This window comes from Globicephala melas, chromosome 16, assembly GCF_963455315.2.
Source record: "Globicephala melas chromosome 16, mGloMel1.2, whole genome shotgun sequence".
In the NCBI taxonomy this organism is placed as follows: Eukaryota; Metazoa; Chordata; class Mammalia; order Artiodactyla; family Delphinidae; genus Globicephala; species Globicephala melas.
The window spans coordinates 9,765,637-9,776,885 of record NC_083329.1 but is presented as its reverse complement, the minus strand read 5'-3'; positions in this window follow the sequence as shown (position 1 = coordinate 9,776,885).

Genomic DNA, 11,249 nt, shown 5'->3' with positions numbered 1-11,249 from the left:
GTTCATGTATATGATTGGGGGAGGGCTATGTGTTTTGGTCAAGTCTTCAAACCTGGATCAGTCCCAGAACCTTTTAATTCATGGACACCTCAGCCAGGTGACCCTCAGCCATCCACCACACCTGAGTTGTTATGACCACATCAGTACCTTTTCAGCATCTCAGATCAGGGGTCACGGAAAGAGACGTGGCTGAGCGTCTGCCTGCTCAGAGACTGGCACTTACATCTTTATATTCCCTGCCAATGGGGAACTCAAGCGTCTCAGTACAGATTCCTTTCCCATCCTGCAAGGAATCCATCAGCCATTGAAAATGCTGTTAACACATTCTCACATAAATTAGTGGTGCAGGAAGCTGCCGTCCCTATCCCCCATTCATCAATGGCTCTATGTACGTCAAATAAAAAGGAAGCCTTCCGCTGAAAATGACAGATAAGAACACCTACTTCAACGTCCAGATGCAGTTTGCAGAATTTATTCTTTAAAGGGACGAAAAGACACCCATCCATCAAAAGCCCCTTATTCCCTTAAGAGTGTCCGTTTTTAAGTGAGTGAAGCCCGCAAGCCCACAACAGCAAACTGGTTTTTTGAAAAGCAAAAGCATGTTTGGAATTTAAAAAAAAAAAACCAATCCTGTCATCATATTTAGGCTTCGAGTGACCTCAGAGGGTCTAGGAAAGCTTTCACACCAGCGAGGCTTCTGAATGAGAAAATAATCTCTTTACAGTTTTTTTCTCTTCCCTCTTCAAGTGGCTGGAACCCCTTTTGTCAATGGCCTCCCGTGAATGGTGTAGCTAATAAGCCTATTAATGAGCTTCCACAGCCGAGTGTGAATAGGTAAATAAGCCCCAATCTGTTGAGGTTCAGGGCCGAGGGCAGAGAAGCCAGAAAGAACTAAAGGTGACAGTTTGAACTGAACCACGAACGCCAGCACCAGGTTTCAGCTGGAAGAACCGCCAGACAAGGCCCCATTCACAGCCCCTCCGCCCCCCACTGAGGCCCCTTTTCCTCACAATTTCCCCCCCTTTACAAAATGTCTTGAGTAGTCACCCATTTTTTTTCAAAAGCCCTCGAGACGCCCTTCTTTTTTTCACTCCAGTAATGATACATCAATGGAAGGAAGGAAAATGAGGACACCAGAACTCCAATGCCCCATAAGCTTCAAGGGACAAACTGCTGCTCGCCCATTGGTTCTGCGAAGAGAAAAGGGGAGGGGGTGGGAACCCTAGCTGCCATGGGCCTCTCTCCTTTAAAGATTTAGAATTTCTCTTTTAATAATTTGTTTTTTAATGGGTGGCTGTTCACCCGATAGAAAAGTTAGAGGAATAAAAAGGCTACTGACATTTAAGTGCTAATGAGCCATTTTAACGTGGTTCTGAGCGCCCTGCAAAACTAAGAATTTTATTCTTTAAGCTACATCTCAAGAATGTCTGTAGCATAAAAGAAGCTTTCGAAAGGAGAAATCTACAATAGTCCAAGGACTATGGTGACAGTCCTTAATCCTAGGATGGGCTGGTGGAGGCAGGGGGTCGGAGAGCTTGGACCCATCTTCGGGGAGCTTATGACATTTTAGCTGAAGCAACATCATGAATCCCAGCACTGATCATCACCAATGATTCTACACTTAGAACAGGGCCTGAATCTCTGAGCCAAGACTTCCCTGGAGAAAAACTTAAGTTATCTGAGTCTTCCATGTTCTCAGCTATAAAATTAGGAAAACAATGGTACCTATCTTGTAGTACAGTAAGTCCCCTACATCCGAACCTTCAAGTTGCAAAGTTTCGACGATGCAAACGTCTTATGAACCTATTACAGTACAGTACTATATAGCTGATTGTGTTAGTTGGGTACCTAGGCTAACTTTGTTGGACTTACGAACAAATAGGGCTTAACGAACGCACTCTCGGAATGGAACTCGTTCGTATGTAGGGGGTTTGCTGTAATTTAATACAGTCACTCAAAGAATTAAATGAATTAAGGTGTGACAAGCATTTAGACCTTTTTATCCAGATACCCCATGGTTCTAGAGCAACTCTTGGGCACATGGGAAATGCAATGTGTTTGCTATGATTATTATTAGCTGTTAGTATTTTTCCCACCTCCTGGGACTACTGGAAAAATTAAAGCGAGGCTGGAGCCAACACTGCTGGATTCCCCAATCCTCCTCTGCCCCAGCTGAAAGGCCTGGAGGTGCCTACCCAAGACCCCCCTAAGATGAAATGGCTGGAAGGCAGCCAAGTCATACAAATGGCCATCCAACTGGAAAGCATTACAACGCTCATTGGTACCCACTGCCCAGAAGCGGTCCCAGGGAATGGCAAGGAAGATAGAGGGGGTGGTGCTGGGCAGAAGACACTTTTAACACCAGTGAACAGCTTAAGAAAGAGCTTCTTTGAAAACGTGAGGAGCATCTGAATAAAAATTGCCACTCTGCCCTGCTCTGATGGTTTGCTAGATTTCCAAATGGCTTGAATGACATTGGTAGGTCTTCCTAGGGAGACTGGGCCCAAGGTGAGGAAGTGTGTATTAAACCATCCTGTTGACTCCCGAATTTTACAGGGGAGGAAATCAGGGTGCAGAAAGGGGAAGTGACGGGCTCTAGGCCACCACGCTGGCTGATGGCAGGGAAACCCAGAAATCTGTTCTCCCAATCAGGCTGGGATTCTTTTCAGTGGCCACGACAGCAAGTCAGCCACTTTCATCTGTTTACTCCAGGCGATTCCGCTCAGTATAGAACTGAGATATTTTGAGTAGAATTCACTGCCTCCCAAAATGTTAATATTTCCAGAGAAATTACCCACTCCCCATGGGTCCAGCCCATTTCTCCTTCTTCAAGTGTTCCAAGAAGAATCTGTGTAAGGGTTATCGTTGCTGTTATGTTATGTTTCAAAGAACCTTCAAGTTCAGGTGCATGAGATCGTCTGACATCTCTTTTGCACACTTACAATTTCATTAGCTGAATTTGCACAGTCTTCAAAACGGGAAGAATTAAAGGCCAACATTTTTGGTTCGTAAAATGATTCTTATCAGTGATATTATAAAAACAAATGGAAATGGAAGATTCTGAAGAATCGCTGAGGCTTGCGTTTGAAAAACGAAGGCTTACAAATCCACCCCACATTTGCTATTTGCATCTGGGTAACTGGGTCTGTTACTCAAAATGCAATTGAGGGGCAATTCAGGAACCTTGACTGTGTTCTGGTTCAAGAAAAGCAAAAATCGCTGTAAAAGATAGTGGGAGAGGGCATAACTGGAGAAATTTTACTCTGGTCTCAACACTGTCCCCTAGTGTCACCCCCATAAGCTGCAAGTTCCTCCCTGGCGTCTGCCAGTCTGAACACGTGAAGGAAATTTGATTGATCGATTCAACGGTTGGCCAAACCAGCCAGATGTGATATCTATGAAGCCCAAAGTCACAGGGCACTTGACAGGCAACCTTGTGCAGCAGAAACAGCACGAGGCCAGGGCACCCAAGACCTGGGTTTTCATCCCAATGTTGTCAGGGACTAACAGCAAAGTCATTGAATGTGCCCGCCCCACCACCCTTGGCATCACCCACTTTTGCATAATTGAGGTCTCCCCCTTCTAGCTGCAAAGACAAATTTGTCTATGATCTCCAGCCCCTCCCAGCTCAGAGCATTCCTTGCCTCTAGAGAAACAGACAGGTTGTCATTTACCCATCACTGAAGAGCGAACTGGTTACAGGAAGTCAACGTCCACTTTAAAGTATTTTGAAACCATAGTCCAGGAACCCTGCTGTTGACCCCTGTCTGCTAGTAACGGTATCTGCCGGAAAAGTCCTCTAATCCCCGGCCCATTGCTGCTTAAGAGCAATTTACGGCATGTCATTGCTTGGCTGCAAGACTCGTGCTCTCCTTCCACTCCCACCCTGCCCTCAACCACCACCTCTACCACAACGCCTCCAAGCGGACTGGAGAGAAAACATGCAGGTCGTTTTAGCTGGTGCAGGACAAATTAGAACGAGATCAACCATGGTGTCCTATTGCCACCTTCTGCCCCCTCCCATCCGTGCCCACTGTCGCTGCTTGGAGCTGTGCTGTCCAATACGGCAGCCACCAGCCAATGTGATTAAGTTAAATTAATTAAAGTTAAATAAGACTTCAAGTTCAGGTCTTTGTTAACACTAACCCCATTTCAAGTACTCGAAAGCCACATGTGGCTAGGGCCACCACATTGGACAGTGAAGATGTTAGAGGAAATTGTCATCATGGCAGAATGCTGTATCAGATGGACTTCCCTGGAGAGGCTCCCTGCCTTCCAAGAGGATCTCCTTAGCCAGGGGAGTCCCCAGGACCTGCTCCTGACTTTCTCCCCCCAACTCCCACTCGCTCTCCATCGTCTTGTGCTACCGGCAGGGTTTATTTTTATTTATTTATAATTTCTATTTATTTTATTTTTGGCTGCATCAGGTCTTAGTTGCAGGAAGTGGGATCTTTCATTGTGGCGCACGGGCTTCTCTCTAGTTGTGGTGGCGGGCTCAGTAGTTGCCGCGCGTGGGCTTAGTTGCCCCACGGCATGTGGGATCTTAGTTCCCGGACCAGGAATCGAACCCGCGTCCCCTGCACTGGAAGGTGGATTCTTAACCACTGGACCACCAGGGAAGTCCCTACCAGCAGGGTTTAGGGATAGGAATTCTACCCTTCGGAATGGGAAGAGTGCCAGAGAGACCCGGGATACTCTTTGATGGACAAATACAATATTACCGTTGGCTGAATAAAAGTGATGAGGTGCCTGTAGCATCACCTTCTGATTCCAGGGCCGTGAATCAGAGGGAGAAAGGCCGGCTGAACCAAAATGGCAATGCCCTGGGAGAAAGCCCGGCCGAATTTGACCTTGGACAACAATTTGGGGATAAAAGGGTTAATTGGGGACCACTAGATCATAACATGCATAAAATGCCCAGCCTGCCTCTCCCATCTCGCGGTCCAGGGCCTGGCACACTGCCTGGCTGGTTGTGGGCAGTTCATGCGCTGCCTTTGTGCCTACGGGCCCTCAGCAGGTACTTGGTGATTGATGGTGACTGAACTTAGCCTCTTTGGGGGCTTCCTAATTAAGGCGTCTGGGAACATTTACATAGGGTTTTGCAGCTAGTCCATGAAGTATATTTAGAAGTTAGAAAATAAAAGCCGTTTTACGGCAAGGCCCACCTAGCTGTGCAGTGGAAGTTCCCTTCTTCGCAAGACGCGATTTCCACAGCGCCTTCCTCCCCCTTTGCTCTTGATGTCTGCGTTTGGTTTGGTTTGCTATTTCCCTGAGGGTGCGTGTCTACTTCGTCCAAACGAGAAAAGAAGTTCACTTTAATAAACCGAAGGGGAGAAAAATGATGCGGCCAGGATCCTGGTAAAATTGGGGAAGGAGACGGAGAATACAGAGCAGAAATCGTAAACCACAAGCCCAGTAACACTTTTAGAGTCCCAGAGCTCTTGTATTTTGTCCCCAGGCTGGGGAGAAAGACCATCAAGGGGGGAGCGATTTCTTTCACAGATTTCTAAGAGCGGCGCTGAACCAAAATTAACTCCTTCGCGGGAGCCGGATGCCGGCGTGGCGCTCGGCCCGCGGCCCCGGGAGCAGGTGGCTCCAGGTGACTGAGGCCGAGGTCCCCAGAGTTCCCTTTGTTCTCCGGACTCTGCGCTGAGGCAGGAGGCGGGCGCCAGCGCCCCCGTGTGGCCGCGCGCGTCCCGTGCGCGCAGAGGGTGGCTGGGTGGGCCGGTGGCGCCCCGGCTCCGCGGGGCCGGGTGAACGAGGGGTGCAGCCCGGCCCGGAGCAGGAACGATCCCGCCTGCGCCCGGCCTCTCCCGGAAGTCGTTCGGGCAGGTGATGAGCGATTAACGTCGAGGCGTGTCTGCAGCAGGAATCCTGCTGGGACGGATGTCTTGCCCCGATGTCTGGGGTTCGGGATGCGGCAAGGGGAGCGGGCGGCCCGGCCTCCACCGGGCCTGGCCTGGCCTGGCGTGTCCTTACCTCCGGCTTCCTCTGTCCACAGCGTGGCCTCTCCCCCACACTTCCAGTGTGTGGCCACATCTCTCCACATGGATCAAGCCTGAGAACCACGTCTGCACACTCATCCCTACACCAGCTCCTACCTCCCGCCCCCGGTTTGGGCTTCCGGCCCCAGGGCCCACCCGGACTGCCACCCTCCAGGGTGGGGATTTCCAGCTCCCCTCCCACCAAAGCCCGTCCGTGCCCAGATCCGGGCTGTCTTTTGAAAACCACGCACAGCCCGACCCCCTTTCGGGTTTGTTGTTTTCCTAGCATCGCTGCAGCTGCCCTGGATCCCCAGTCCCTTAGGATTCTGGGCCCGCGTCTCCCTCCAGCCTCTGCTCTCCGCCACCCACTCTACCCGGAGGTGGCGACCACCTCCCTGCTCCTTCATCACTCAGAGCCCTGGCGGCTCATGCATCTGCTAGAACCACGACCCTCTGCTCTGTCATCACAGAGCGGGTGCCTGGTGGCTGGCATTTAATAGGCACTTGCTCTGGTCCAAGCAAATGTGATCGTGGCCTTATGGGTGACCCCCTATTGCTTACAAGGATCCTGTGAGGTAGGCACCACTCTGACCCCCGTTTTACAAATCGAGCAGTGGAAACATGGAGAGTGTGCCGAAGTCATACAGTCATGAGGTAGGGAGCCTGGCTTTGGGGCAGATGCTTGTCCCTTATGCTGCCAGGATTCCCTGAGCAGGCGGTGGGGGCCACATCAGGTCCAGGGTGGGGCAGCAGCCTCAGCTGGTGGATGGAAATGGAGGCCAATGGGGCCGATTCTTCTGATCCTTCCAGAGAGCTTGGCCATCCCATTCAGATTATAACAGTTGTGTCAATTTTTGGACTGACCCCTCTTTCAGTTGGCCTGTGGGCCTGCAGGTTGCACCCACCCTCTGCTGTCCTGGAGTGGCTGGGATCGTGGGCCCTGCAGTCTAGCTCTGCCTGCTGTGGGCCTCACATCTGCACCTTCTTTCCACATCCTCCTCTGTAAAATGAAGTAACACTAATACCATGATCAATACATGTTAGCTGGTGTTATTATCTCCAGTCTGAATGAAGAGGCATTCAGACCTCCTTCTCTGTAGCTCTGTCCTAACCCTGGCTTTGTTTCCTGCTACTTCTCTTTGCTGTGTTACCATGGGCAAGTTACTTGGGCTTTCTGAGCCTCCTGTGTCCTTATTTATAGGTGGTGAGCATTGGATGTCACCATGTTCAAGTTTCACCCCGAATAGCCTTGATTCCAGAAGCAGCTCAAGCTGTCTAGGGCAAATTATTGCTCACTTTCTTCTAAGGGGCTTCTCAGTATCACATAGAAATTCATTCCAGTGTTGGCTCATCATGACCAACAGCCGATTCTTGGTTTTATCCAACTGAGGCATCATTTAGTCCCAGCCTCTGGGAACAAGGAAAGAACCCATTCACTTCTTTGTAAAAATCCTCTGTGTGCTTCAAAACAGGAATCAAGACATTTGTTAGCCTCCAAATAAGACAAGACACCACTTCAGAACACCACTGGGTTAGCGGTGCCAAATTTAGCTATTTATAAAAATACAGGACACTCAGTTAAATTGGGATTTCAGATAAACAATGAATACTTTTTTTGTATAAGTATTCCCTAATATTGCATGAACAAATATGGCATGGAACATACTTCTATTAAAAAAGTATTCATTGTTTATCTGAAATTCCGATTGTGGTGAATGTTCTATATTTTATATGGCAACCCTACACTGGGTAGAAGGCACTCCCACAAGTTGACTGACTGGGGCAAGTCCAGGAGAGTTGGGCATTCTTTCCAGAGGTCATTGGGAACTGCCTCCCCCTCCCATCCTGGACCTGATTAATTTATGCATTGAGAGTGCTATTTGGAGATAAAGATAATAATCTATCATAAAACCATGCTTCCTCTTGAATGAAGTAGTAACTACGGTATTGACTGCACTATTGGAGAAGACATGATGTTTTGCCATCAAGTGTGTGTGACAGTCCCTGGGCACTGCAGCTCGCCACAGGTCACAAGGCCTGTGATGACGGGCCTCTCAGCTACCGTGCTTCCTCACCTGATCTCTGCCATCCTACGGGGAGTTAGTTGATGGGCAAAACACAACTTTGGTCCAAGATGGCAGCAGACAGGACCTCTGCTACAAATATGTCCCCACCCACCTGGGCCATTTTTCCAGTGGCAGCCCTTGCTACTCTACCTGACTCCATTTCTCAGAGCCAATTTTTCTGCTCAAGCCTGCTGAATTCCCAGTACTTTCTCATGACCCCACCAGTGTCAGCCGTCTGCTGTGGGTGTCACCCCAACACCAGCCCCAGAGATCATGGATTCCACTGGCCATCCCTCCCATCCCCTCTGCCAGCCCCTGTCATGTCACGTCATGCATCAGGGCTCACTTTACCCGTCATCTGCCTCTGTCACCAATGCCTTCAGCTTCCGACAGGTAAGCCATGGATGTTGGTTTCAGGCAGACCTGGGTTCCCAGGCCAGCTCCTCCACTGAACCACTCTCTGAACTTGGACAAGTTCTCTGTGTGTCCATCGCTACACCTGTTTCCTAGATGGCGTATTAGTTTCCTACTGCTGCTGTAACAAATTACCACAAACTTAGTGGCTTGAAACGACAGGAATTTAGCTAAGCCACAGGTCTGTGGTTCAGAAGTCCAGGTGGGCTCAGTTGAACTCAAGGTGTTGGCAGAGCTGTGTCCCTTTCTGGAGACTCGGAGGGAAGAACCTGCTTCCAGGTTCATTCGGGTTATTGGCAGAATTCGGCTCCCGATGGCTGCAGGCCCTGCTTCCTGGCTGCCAGGAGCCCCTCTCCACTCCCCTCTTCCATTGGTAAAGTCAGCAGCAACACACCAAGCCCCTCCCACACTGGGAATCCCTCTGATTTCTTCCCCTCCGGCATCCCTTCTGCTCAAGCCAGAGAAAGTTCTCTGTTTTTAAGGGTTTACATGATGAGATTGGGTCCCCCCAGTTAATCTCCTTATTTTAATGTCCATAACTTTAATTCCATCTGAAAAGTCCTTTTACCATATTCTGGGGATTAGACGATGGATGTCTTTGGGGCAGGGGAGGGGGGAGGCATTATTCTGCCTACCGCAGATGGGGTAGTGATTTTGTAGGGTAAAACAAGGTGCATTCGTTTCCTAGGGCTGCTGTGACAACGTGCCACAAACTAGATGGCTTAAAACCACAGGAATTTATTGTCTCACAGTTCTGGGGTCTAGAAGTCCCAAATCAAGGTGTCAGCGAGCCATGCCCCCTCTGAAACCATAGGAGAATCCCTTCTCTTTTGTCCTAGCTTCTAGTGGTGGCTGGCAATCCTTGGCGTTCCTGGCATTGCAGCTCGTCGCTCCAAGCTCTGCCTCTCTCGTCACGTGGGCTTCTCCCTGTATGTCTGTGTCCAAATTTCACTCTTCTTAAAAAGACACTAGTCATCCTGAATGAGGGTCTACCCTAACGACCTCGTCTTAACCTGATTCCACCTGCTAAGATCTTATTTCGAAATTAGGTCCCATTCACAGATACCGGTGCTAGGACTTCAACAACTATTTTGGGGGGACGCAATTCAACCCCAACACGAAGTAATGCCAGAAAGGCACCAGGCATGGGGCCTGACCACTGGCCGGTGCTTAATCAATAGTAGCGGTTGGCATGCACAAGTGAAGTCTCAGACACACTGGGTGACCACGGCCATGGACGGGGCCGGCTGGTGCATGTGTGGCAGGAGCCTAGAGATCACACTTCCTTCTGTCCTGCGTCCTGACCGTTCCTTTCCAATCCTGTGTTCAGCTTCACCCCCTCCCCCCAGCCCTTTACTCAGGCTGCCCCCGTGTCGGTGATGCCCCCTCCCTTCTCCCAGGCTGTCCAAATCCACATCTTGGCCACTCTTCAAGCCCCACCTGTTCTGGAAGGCCACCCCCCAGGTGGCTGTACCCATTGGCAGGTTGGGCCAATTAAAGATGGAGACTGGAAAGGCTATTCCACCCCGAAAATCCCGCCGCTCAGCTGGCTGGAAACAGAGCCTTCCTATCAGGCAATGCAGGTCAAAAACTCAAGGGAGAAACAAAGATAAAGCAAGATGCTGACTCAGTGGCAGAAAGGTTCAGAAGAAGAGTAATTTTCAGGCAAGAAATTGCACCCTCTGCCTCTCCTGGTCTGATAATAATCCGTCTTGTAAGCGCGAGCTGCTCTTCCTAGAAAGAAGAGCAATTAACATCCAAACACCCTGGCCAAGTTAGCATTCCAGGGCCGTAATTCTTTGGGGGTCTGCACTACATACAAGACACTGGGTACCGGCTGATCACCACCCTTGCACATTGGTTCATATTACGTTGGCCTGACTTAAAATGCAAAGGAGGAAAGGTTTGATGGATTCCATCAGCAGTGCAGGAATCTCACTCCATTTTTTTTTGTACCTCCATGTTTAATCAATTAGAACATGTGCAAACGCAAAGCAGTCCCCAGCCACGGCAGAGTCTGTGGAGAGTGCAGGCCTCGGCGCTCACTCTCTAGAACGACTTCCAAACACTTGAGCGTCCTGACCTCCCCTCGTTTCCGGAAACATCCTTAAGCTCACTTCCCCCAGCACAGATGGGAACAGAGCTGGGCGGACGAGGGACAGCTGTCGCTGCCGGAGGAACAGAAGAGACAGGCAGTCTTGTTTGGGGCTGAAAGACGCTCCAGAGGGAAGTCACCATCCCCCTCAAGACACGGCCCCTCAAGGCTCTCACCTGCGGGGTGAGGGGCTCCCAAGGGCCTGGCGGATCACCTCTGCATCGCGAGGATCTAGCATGGGGCCTGGGCAAGATCACTATGGGTTGGCTGAAGAAACAAATAAACTGAAGACCTGGGATTCGAGGCAGCCAGAGAAGATTCTGGAATCTGCCCCTGCTTGCAGTTGAGAATGGGTCTCAGCCCCACCTGAGTCCCAGGATGCAGGCCTCCACCTCCCATGGGCGTCACCTGGCCTGGCCCAGAGCACAGCAGGCAAGAAATGCAGCCACCTTTCAGCTGTAGGCCTGCAGGTCAGAGCCGAGTGCCACAGCCCCATGGGGCAGCTGGCGGGGGGTGGGGTGGGGGGTACCGTTTGCAGCTGTTTATATGATGTGTATCTGGTAGATAAATAAACTTCATTTTCCAGGGCTGCCAATCTCTAAACATGCAGAAATATACATTCGCTCAGAAACTTAAAAAAAAATAAACAGACGTGGTGATGTTTGAATCTTCCTAGCGTCAGGGCCCTGG